The sequence below is a fragment of the Gymnoscopelus microlampas genome (genome assembly GCF_963454915.1).
Source record: "Gymnoscopelus microlampas genome assembly, chromosome: 21".
Lineage (NCBI taxonomy): Eukaryota > Metazoa > Chordata > Actinopteri > Myctophiformes > Myctophidae > Gymnoscopelus > Gymnoscopelus microlampas.
Window position 1 is genome coordinate 20,680,285 of NC_139958.1, and position 11,298 is coordinate 20,691,582.

Consider the following 11,298-nt stretch of genomic DNA (forward strand, 5'->3'; position numbering starts at 1 on the left):
GGAGTGAGGTGTTAATTTAACTCTGAGAATGGAACCAAATGGACCCTGGGTCTAGTTTGGGCCCATTTGTACACCCTCACACTTACAACTGGTGTCCGAAATTTAGGCATGTTTTCAAAGATTTCAAAAGTTTCTAAAATAGTGAAAATATCCGATTTACAAGCTCACAATGTGTTGCATCGTGTCGTGTTGTGAGCTTGTAGATCGGCTATTTTCGCCACACAACAACCGCCGTACAATGAAGCATAAAATAGGGATTAAGAGGTAAACACTGAGGATGTTACGGCGTAGCATCAACCAAAAAGACAAAACAGGAGAGATGAGGAGGACATAATGCATGAAAACGTAATTTTGCTCCGTGGGTTTAATTCTGTCATCCCACATATCCCCCATTTAAAAGAGAACTAGCAGAGATGGAACTGAAAAAGGTCATTAAGTCTTGTGTATTAAGCACAGTCCAATGGGTTTTCAACAGTGTTAACGAGCATTAATCCAACAGTGTTTTACTCTGTACAATACTCTACAACATGGGCAATGCTGCTAAATCAAAACAAAACTACAGTAGGCTATGTTAATTGCATGCAGAGCAGTGAGGTTGGGTTTTAGTCACTTTGATGTGCCGTCAAATTAGCTGGGAGGGTCACTTCAGTGTCCCCCTAGGGACTGTTTTTGTGCTTTTGTCACATGTGCTGTGATTATCGCCTTAATGTTGGTGCTAGCTGTAAGATTAACTGCTCAAGGCTTGAAGGGAAACTGCCTTTCAGCACCCAGAATATCAAGTAATTGAAAGTTTGACCGGCTGTATGTGCCTCTGCAGTTTTGCAGTAAAGGGACCGCAAAGCTAGATCCTCCTGGCAGCGAAGGGGACATCTCTGCCAAAGGCTTTGCTTCACTTGTGAAAATATAAGCACTTTTGAATTTGGCTTAGTGCAGTTTAAATCACAGTAAGGCTGGGGGATTGCAATTTATATGAATGTACAGTATGTAGTAGGTGTGCATTTATGTACAGTATGTACAGTATTGTATCCAATAATTATTTCCATGGCCAAAATATGAAAGAGTCATGCTTTGATCACAATGATCGGTAAAACACAATAATACAATTAAATCAACAACAGACACTGTCAGAAAACTCAAACACAAAATAGATGCATCTCATAAGCTAAGGGGGAAGGGGCCAGGGAATGTACTCAGTAACATAATGTTTTCAAGCCTGTCTATACTGTCCCTTATAGCTTCTTATTAGCCCATGGGAGCCAGAGAGGCATGGACAAATCAGTGACTGGATATCTTGCACATGGCCACGCTGTGTCTATGCCCAGGAGCCTAGGGGTGAGACCCAGGGCCCTCTTGCCATCTGCCATCATCGGTGGCACTGCCATGTTCAGCCAATGGGCAAAAAACCAGGGCATGACCCTCCTCCCCACCACCCAACCCATGCCAACCCGTGTTAAAGTAATTATCAAGTTACCAAACTTGGGGCTACATGCTTTAAAATTCAATAAAAATACAACAAACACACAACTTTGACAAAATAAAGAAATAAATGTGCAATAACGTTTACTGTAATTATCTATCTCAATCAAGTTTCAAGTCTCTGGATGTTGATCTTCATATACTGTATTGAAATTAATGGAATTCAATAAAGTAGGTCAGGAGAAGCTTATTGTCGGTATCAGCTGATAACGCGGGAGTCTGACCCTGTTACAATGCAATACACCCCTGGGAGATAGATTTCTGAGGTGGAGCGCCACACCCAACATCAGCTCCCAGTACTTACCGCACAATTTACTGCACCCAAGCCGTGCTACCCATACACTGAGTTGGCGGTACCTGGGATCGAACCCATGACCTTGTAGTCCAAAGACGAGAGCTCTACCGATTGAGCTACCTGCACAATGTGGGACTTCCATAGCTCCCACAAAAATCGAACTCATTTTGAAATTTAACTAGAGGATAAGCCCTTTGAGATGCAGCATCTCGTTTTTCAAGGGGCTCCTCAAACCCCCTTGAAAGCTTTGCGGAACAGATATCTCCGCCAGGCTGGGTGGTCAAACCCAGGCCTGTATAAGTCATGGGTTGCCGTCCAGACCCGAGAAAGCTGTGGGGGGAAATAGATTTTCTATGAGAGACGGTTAAATGTTTTTTATTTGTGGTGGCCCCATATGGGCAGAAGTGAAAGCGCTTTTGGAGGTGTGCTCTATAGAGGCCCCTCAACGTGCAATTCCAAGTTGGAGTTGATTAGATATTACGTTCATAATATAAAACATTTTCATAAATAATAGGCCCCTCCAACTAATTTTGGAAGCAAATACAGCTAAAAGCTTTCACTCATTGTCACATGACTCCCGAGGAGTGAAGTTTCATAACAATCCACCCTTTTGATTTGGAGATATAGAGCACCAAAATCTGTAGGATTCTTCCTCTGTGGAGCATGAGGGTGCACAGCAAACCAGCCAGTATGATTTTTGAGAGGTCTTGTCTTGATGTATTAAGTGTTGGATTCGCTGACAGATAGACAGACTGAAAGCCATCCTTAGAGCCCTGCCACTAATGGGGCTAAAAACCACCATCTGAAGCCTTGCCAGTGACCATGCCCGCCTGCAATACTACTATGGCTTTTGATACTAATTGGATGGTTGGACTATTTTTAAAAGCTTAGTTGAGCTTGAGGCCGGTCTTTTAAGTGTGGTTGATAAATAATTAAATTGACATAGTTACAGTGGAAGAATATTTAACTCCCACTTAAAGGCTGAGCATTATGAACCATCAGTTCAACAATCTCTTTATTAAAACATCCCCCATAATCTCTAAGGCTTAAAGTCAGCATCTGTGCCACACACTGTTGGATCTTCTTCTTTTCTTTTTATCCAATCATAGACATCTTGACATCCATTTCTCTAATGACTTTCATTCAGTGCCAGTTTACTTGGACCACACTGTCATTGGCAAGCCATAGAGTGGGTAGTAGGAAGTGGGAATTGTAAGATCGTTGGTTCGACCCTCGGCTCTCCTAGTTTAGTGTCGAAGTAGGCCTATCACTGAACAAGAAACTTATCCCTAACTGCTCCCCGGGCGCTGTATTATAGCATCCACTGATCCTAATAGTTAGGATGGGTAAATGCAGAGGACAAATTCCAGGTAAGTAAAAATGTACTTGGCAAATTCCCGAACTACTACTACTACTACTACTACTACTACTACTACTAATAACAATAATAGTAATAATAATAATAATAATTATAATTATTATAATAACCACATCTTTCATGTTGCTTATAAATGTTCCGTAGATAATGTAGAAAGGCATTAAATGCCAATAGTCACTATTACTGATATTTTGAAACATCAGATGCTCTGTTGTACCCCTGGCTTTGGCTGTGGCTGCAGCTTAGCCTAGTTTGAATAGTCGAGGTAACTCTGATTGTTTGTCAAATATGAATCTCATAATCGGTCATGAGGGGAACCGTTACTAATATAAGATACTGATGGAGCGACAAGGGATCAAGACTTAGTTGCCTTTAGGAAAATAAGGCCATGTTATATTCTCAGCCCACAATGAAACACACCAGCAGAAAGACAATTATCCAGCCAAATGAATAATAAGAGTACGGTGCATCATAAGATAAATTCCCATAAAAATATGAAGCAGAGAATGAGATGGACCACTGATGTAACCCGTTGGTTTCAATCTGAAGGCTGAACTGAGAGCGCTGAGTTTGACAGTTAACTTCCAAATAATTTCATCGCATGATGAATAGTGAAAATAGCCGATCTACAAGCTCAAAACACATAGCGATGCGACAGGTTCTGAGCTTGTAGATTAGCCATTTTTGCTTTCTTTAATATTTTTTCTAATTTTCTGAAAATTTCTGAAAATGTCACAACATTTTCAACTATATACCGACATGCCCAAAATAGGGGTGCCAGGTTGAAAGTGTTTAAGGCATCAGCAGGAGTTTGAAGGCTGACCTTATAGTTTGCTGTTGCCAGCACTAAATATATGCCATTATGCCAATGCGAAGATGATACCATGCCCCATAATCTACATTTCAAGTAAAATCCGGAGTGTTAATTTAACTCTGAGAGTGCACAAGTAGTGTAGAGTGTGGCGCCAGACTTTACAGTGTACAGTATTACCTAAACCACCTGAACGAAAGCTGATCCCCTACAGCAGGTGGCTTTAGATCTGCACCTTTTGCGTGTGAATAAGCCCACATCACTCATCACTGCCCAACAGATTTGGCTCTGGGCCACAGTGGCCACTGTTTTGTAATGGAATATGAATGGCATAAGCTCTAGGGTGGTTGCCATGGTGTTGACTTATTTACCGCACATCAGCCCATGAGCCCACTGACTTCAAACAGCACACATTACATGTTTTGGCTGCTGTATTAGTGAGCCATGTTATCACCCAAAGGACACATTTCCACTGGATTGCTGAAAAAGGAACGCTGGATTATAGGTCTAAATAGAAAGTGTTGGACGAGTACTTTCTAATGGAATTAGACATAATTTTGTCAACACCAAACCCATACCTTTTTTGGTTAGGGTTCTCTATCTACATACCACAGTATAAAATGACGAGAAATCATGATCGAATCATGTCATGGCAAAAAACAATTATGCCTGCCTATCTGCCTGCCAAGAAAGCATGTTTGAGACTACTTAACCACACCGTTAAAGCTAATAAGCAAGGGGCTTTTGGTGTCTCACAAAAGCAGATATTCTTGATTACCTTTGCCCATTGTCAACTTTGAGACTAGACCAAATACATCTTTATCTCACAAGCTACATCCCAGCTGGCACGCGACGTCCGTTGACGTTGATTTTTGGTTGGATTTAGGTCGTGACGTCAGCTAACCAAAATCCAACGTTGGACCAACGTCAACTTCCAACGTTGTATCAACGTATTAATTTGACGTCAATTGACGTTGATATTTGGTTGGTTTTAGGTTGTGTTGGTAACTGACCAATAACTAACGTCTATTCAACGTAATATCCCAACATCATGTTGACGTCGAATACTGACATGCTGTTGTCGGATTCTTGACCAAACCTCAATGTCTGCCCAACGTTATTATGACAACGTCCACACAACGTTGCAGTCTAACATCATCAGACGTTGATATTTGGTTGGTTTTAGGTTGTGTTGGTAACTGACCAATAACCAACGTCTATTCAACGTAATATCCCAACGTCATGTTGACGTCGAATACTGACATGCTGTTGTCGGATTCTTGACCAAACCTCAATGTCTGCCCAACGTTATTATGACAACGTCCACACAACGTTGCAGTCTAAAATCATCAGACGTTGATATTTGGTTGGTTTTAGGTTGTGTTGGTAACTAACCAATAACCAGCGTCTGTTCAACGTATTATCCCAACGTCATGTTGACGTCGAATACTGACATGCTGTTGTCGGATTCTTGACCAAACCTAAATGTCTGCCCAACGTTATTATGAGAACGTCCACACAACGTTGCAGTCTAACATCATCAGACGTTGATATTTGGTTGGTTTTAGGTTGTGTTGGTAACTAACCAATAACCAACGTCTGTCCAACGTATTATCTCAACGTCAGTTTGACGTTGAATACTGACATGCTGTTGTCGGATATTTGACCAAACCTCAATGTCTGCCCAATGTTATTATGATAACATCCACACAACGTTGCAGTCTAACATCATCAGACGTAGATATTTGGTTGGTTTTAGGTTGTGTTGGTAACTAACCATTAACTAACGTTTGTTCAACGTATTATCCCAACGTCAGGTTGACGTCGAATACTGACATGCTTTTGTCAGATTTTTGACCAAACCTCAGTGTCTGCCCAACGTTATTATGACAACGTCCACACAACGTTGCAGTCTAACATCATTAGACGTTGATATTTGGTTGGTTTTAGGTTGTGTTGGTAACTGACCAATAATCAACGTCTGTTCAACGTATTATGCCAACGTCGTGTTGATGTAGAATACTGACATGCTATTGTCGGGTATTGTGACCAAAACCCAATGTCTGCTAAACTTCATAATGAAAAGATCTCCTCAACATTCAAACCTCATTAGATGTAGATATTTTGCTGGGTTAATGTGGCTGTTACTTAAACAAAATCCAACATAGTCTGGCTGTAGAATATGGACAATAAGTACTGAAGGTTGTGACATAGAGTAATGATCTAGCATCTGTTTAACCTGCAATAGTCCAACCAGAGCAATTGGTAGCTGTTTCATCTGTGGTTCAACTATATTCTTCCAGATGAGCTACAGGGCCACCCCATGGCCCAGAAAGGTGTTTGTGCAGTTCTATAACCCTCAGCCTTTTCCAGATAACTGAATTTGACTTTCAGACAAATACCATCAAGTTGCTCCTGGGGCACATGCCAGCATCCCACCTATAGTGAACCTGTGGCTGTATATGAGACTGATTAGCTACAGGTTTCTTTGCCAGTGTGGATTTAGAGCCAAGGCAACATGGTTAAGGCCAGTTATACCTTTTCCGTTCCGCTTTAGCAGATGTTAGTTGTCGGTGATCAGCCAGCTGCATCTTAAAGGAATGCGACCGACAGTGAGGTAGGTAGACAGCCATGTCAACTCTTTATCGTCAATAATTTGCCCTTAGTTTGCTTCAGGAGACCTTCCTTAGTTCCAGAGGGCAAATTCAGTTTCAGCTTATGGCTGCTCAAATGTTTTATGTTGAGCGCTTGGGGTGGGTGGACTGTAGGGGTCCACCCCTACAGTGTCTTGCTCAGGACACTTCGCCCCGTCCAGGGCCTTTGAGGCAAACCGGGGACCTTCTGATTATCTAACCAGTAACCTATGCTGCCCTAAATAATAAAACCATATGAAAAGAAATGCATCAATGCATTACAATGCATAGACACCGGCCTACCTCAAAACCAGGGTCTTCCTTAGTTGTGACATATGGAGCAAGAGTGTGTGACTGTGACACCATTTATCATCCACACCACTATGTATGTACTACTGGGTGGACGGAAGGGCGGACAGATGGACAGACAGACAGACAGACAGACACTTTTTTTGTTACCCTTTCAGCCTAAATGCATGACTGTACCTCATGCTGTTTACATTTCTGACTAATAAAGTAATCAATCAATCACAAAAAGTAAAATAATTGTTTGCCCTGATATGTAGTGGAGTAAAATAATAAAGTATCAAAAGATAGAAACACACAAGTGAATTTAAAAAATACAATGCTAAGTACAGTACTTGAGTAAATGTATTGATTTTCACCATTGTTCATGTTTCATAGCTGTTGCAGTTCTTTATTTTTGCATTATATTAATTGCTAATCAAATAAATGATTGAGGGAAATATTTCACTTTTTGCATTAGGCCTACAGCATAATGCCATATGACACATACAATGTAAACTGACATTTAACATAATAACATTGGGCAGACATTGAGGTTTGGTCAAATATCCGACAACAGCATGTCAGTATTTGACGTCAACCTGACGTTGGGATAATACGTTGAACAGACGTTGGTTATTGATTAGTTACCAACACAACCTAAAACCAACCAAATATCTACGTCTAATGATGTTAGACTGCAACGTTGTATGGATGTTGTCATAATAATACATTTCAAACTGGATTGTCAAATGTCTCCTCAAATCACTGAGCAGTATAGCAACGTTCTGCTCTTTCATTGGACGAATCATTGGACTTGTGGGTGGGACCACAGTTGTATAACACCAGACTGGGCGGGGCAACAGTAACTGCTGCAGGAGCCTGCAGTTTGAATTTGGAGGGAGAGAAGACAGGAAGAGATACTTGTTTGTGCATGGAGATGTTTTTTTGACCATCCCAGGACTTCTAGAATCACAATCTTTTGCACAGGTGAGTTCATAATTAATTTCCTTCTAACTTGAAATGAAATATTTTACTGTTTGTTTTTAAAATAAAGTTCTACATTCTGTTTATGACCGAGTGAGGTGATTTCTTCATATTGCAAATCAGTCATGCTTTGTTGTTTTCTTTTTCTTTTCCTTTTCTTTGCATGTTTTTGAAACTGGCAGCATTGTTTGAGTAAATCCTTTGCCCAAAATGATTACAGTACCTGCCTTTTGTGGCAAAACAGTGGGAACTAGAAAGAGGCTATACTGCATTAACTAGATGGACTGATCCCCATTGCTTTGTGTTGGTGGCTTCACTGGCTTGGTGCTGCTGAGTTAAACATTTGAATTGCAGCTTTTAAAGCTAATGTCTTATTTTAGGTGAAGTTCTGTTGTTCATGCATGATTCATGTTTTCAGTTGGGAATGTGTGTTATTGAAGGGTAAAAGCTCACATGCCTCACAGCCTGATTTTTGTGTGAGACAGTGCAGTGTAACTAAAAATCAGGCATAAGGGTTTGTTGCATTTGAATAGCCTTGTGTAGCCTTTATCATAGTTTTGATTATATTAGCTTGTAAGACATTATTTTCAGTCTAATATTGGCCAAGCCTAACAGTAAAGCCCACCTAAAAAAAAATAAACATAATAGAGGAATGTAAACACTATGTTGAAGATTGATTGGTAAGTAACCAATCCCCAACGTCTGTTCAATGTATCATGCTGACGTCATATTGACATAGAATACTGACATGCTGTTGTCAGGTATTGTAACCAAAAACCAACGTCTGCTTAACGTCATTATGCTAACAACCACACAATGTTAAATTCTAACATCATTAAGCGTTATTTTTTTGTTGTTTTTAAGTTGTGTTGGTAAGTAACCAATACCCAACGTCTGTTCAACATATCATGCTAACGTCATATTAACATAGAATACTGACATGCTGTTGTCAGGTATTGTAACCAAAACCCAACGTCTGCTTAGCGTCATTATGCTGACGTTCACACAATGTCAAATTCTAACAACATTAAACGTTGTTTTTTTGTTGGATTTAAGTTGTGTTGGTAAGTAACCAATACCCAACATCTGTTCAACATATCATGCTAACGTCTTATTGACGTAGAATACTGACCTGCTGTTGTCGGGTATTGTAACCAAAACCCAACATCTGCTTAACGTCGTTATGCTAACGTCCACACAATGTTAAGTTCTAACATCATTAAATGTTGATTTTTGTTGGTTTTAAGTTGTGTTGGTAAGTAACCAATGCCCAACATCTGTTCAACGTATCATGCTAACGTCAAATTGACAAAGAATACCGACATTCTGTTGTCGGGTATTGAGACCAAAGCCCAATGTCTTCTTAACGTTATGACGTTAACGTCTACACAACGTTAAATTCTAACGCCATTAGACGTTGATATTTTGTTGGTTTTAATTTGTGCTGTTAAGCAACTATAATACAACGTTTTCTCAAAGTTTTTTTCATTTCTGAGGAATGTAAACACTATATTGAAGATCTATTGGTAAGCCATCTTAAGTTGAAATATTGAAGTACGTCCTGTACAGTTGAATGGCCCAAACAGAGTGAAGAACAGTTAGTATTTTGCCATAACCGATACTTGATATACAGTAGCTGATAATGAAGTAGGTGTACTGTAGGTTTGATAGCTGTCGTTTTCGACGCTGTTCCAGCCCATATTGAATTTAAATGTCCACAGATGTTTCGGAAGGCAGAGGTAGCCTATCTAATCTGTTTTTTTGTGTGTGTGTGTGTGTGTGTGTGTGTGTGTGTGTGTGTGTGTGTGTGTGTGTGTGTGTGTGCGTGTGCGTGTGCGTGTGCGTGTGCGTGTGCTACTTCAGCTTCCAAACACCTGTGATCAAGACTTGGTGAGCCTCCATCAAGTCCGAAGTAAGTATAATATCAGGGCGTTAATTTGAGGGGTAATATGCTTTAAATTGGTTGTAATTTAAAAATATATATTGAATTAGATGATTCAGGTTTCCCACGGTAGTGACTTTCCTGGAACATTTTGAATTGAGTTATAAATTCCCACAGGGCTGTGGGCACCCTGATGATAGTTTTTTGACACAGTTAAACATAACAGGCACAGATAAACTAGTAAACATTAGTCTACAGTCAGCAGTGTAATGTAAAAGCAGTCTTATAGCGTTAATATTGAAAGGGTAGGGATGTGAAGTTTCACTCAACCAACGATTCGATATAATTCACCATACTGGGTTCACAATACAATTTCTTCTTGGGTTTTCTCTGAAGTAGTTGTGCCACGGCATGAGGCCATTGTGAGAAGTCTCTATCTTGCGTCAAGTATATTTTTCATTCATAATGTGTTGTGTATTTCTTATTTTCATGCTAGATGTGGTACATCAAGAGGTGGAAGGTCCTCTCAAGTAGAATACATCGGGTAAGTACCTCCACACTGAACTTCACTATTATTTGACAATAAAGCAACATAATTTTGATTTAAAACAAGTTTGATTTTTCACCGCTATTAAAGGCATCAGGTTAACGGCTATAAAAATGAGGCATCATCTACAGTATATGAATAGTTTTGATGCGATAGCATCAATATATTCTAAAGAAGTATTTGTATAATTTATTCGTCATGTCCCTGGTGTTTAAAGACCTTAAGAGGTGTAACGATAGAATAATATCTTAGCTGTCCACTTAATATGGCATTTTCCTTCCTGTGACTTTTACCATACTCTCAGGTTGTCATGGTTGGAGACACAGGAGGTAATTCATTGGATGATGCACCCAGAAGAATGATGCCGTTCCTCATGTCACATGAATTGACACTCCAGTACAACCTTTGTTGACATCATGGCAAGAATAAGTCCCCGGGGCCTGTGTCTTTTTGACGTTGCATATGGTAAGTTAAACATTTTAATTGCCCGATGTAACTTTTCCTTGACCTTTCCGTCATCTTTCAAATTCAAAAAGGAGTGCTTCAAAATGTTGATTATTTTTATATACGTTGGCAGTTATGCCTAAGTTCAAGAGTTTGGAATCACTGTGAAAATTAAGTAAGTACAGCCAAGACACTGATGATAATAATAATAATAATAATAATAATAATAATAATAATAATAATAATAATAATAATAATAATGGTAATAGTAATAATAATAAGGGTAATAATAATAATAATAACTTATATTCTTCAACATTTCTGTTCATTAAATAATCCACCAAGTGCAGCAATATCTTTAAAGACCTTAGGCATTCTAGATGTCATATTCTGTAGATATCCAGGTCAAATTTCACCCCATATTTTCAGTAGAATTTGACGTACTTTGAGACTGGTTTGTATAAAACTTCTCATGAACCTTACGGTATAGCTGTTCCCAACATAGGATTTAGATCAAGCAATTGTGATGGCCCTTCCATCAGAGACAGTACTCATATCTG

General features: G+C 39.5%; 1 long non-coding RNA gene across 1 annotated transcript; it reads left to right on the forward strand.

The window, feature by feature from the left end:
• Positions 1 to 7,791: 7,791 nt before the first annotated feature.
• Positions 7,792 to 10,718, forward strand: LOC311036971. Its single transcript, XR_014599900.1, has 4 exons — positions 7,792 to 7,868; positions 9,729 to 9,777; positions 10,244 to 10,291; positions 10,599 to 10,718. It is a non-coding gene; the product is annotated as an uncharacterized lncRNA (long non-coding RNA).
• Positions 10,719 to 11,298: the final 580 nt, after the last annotated feature.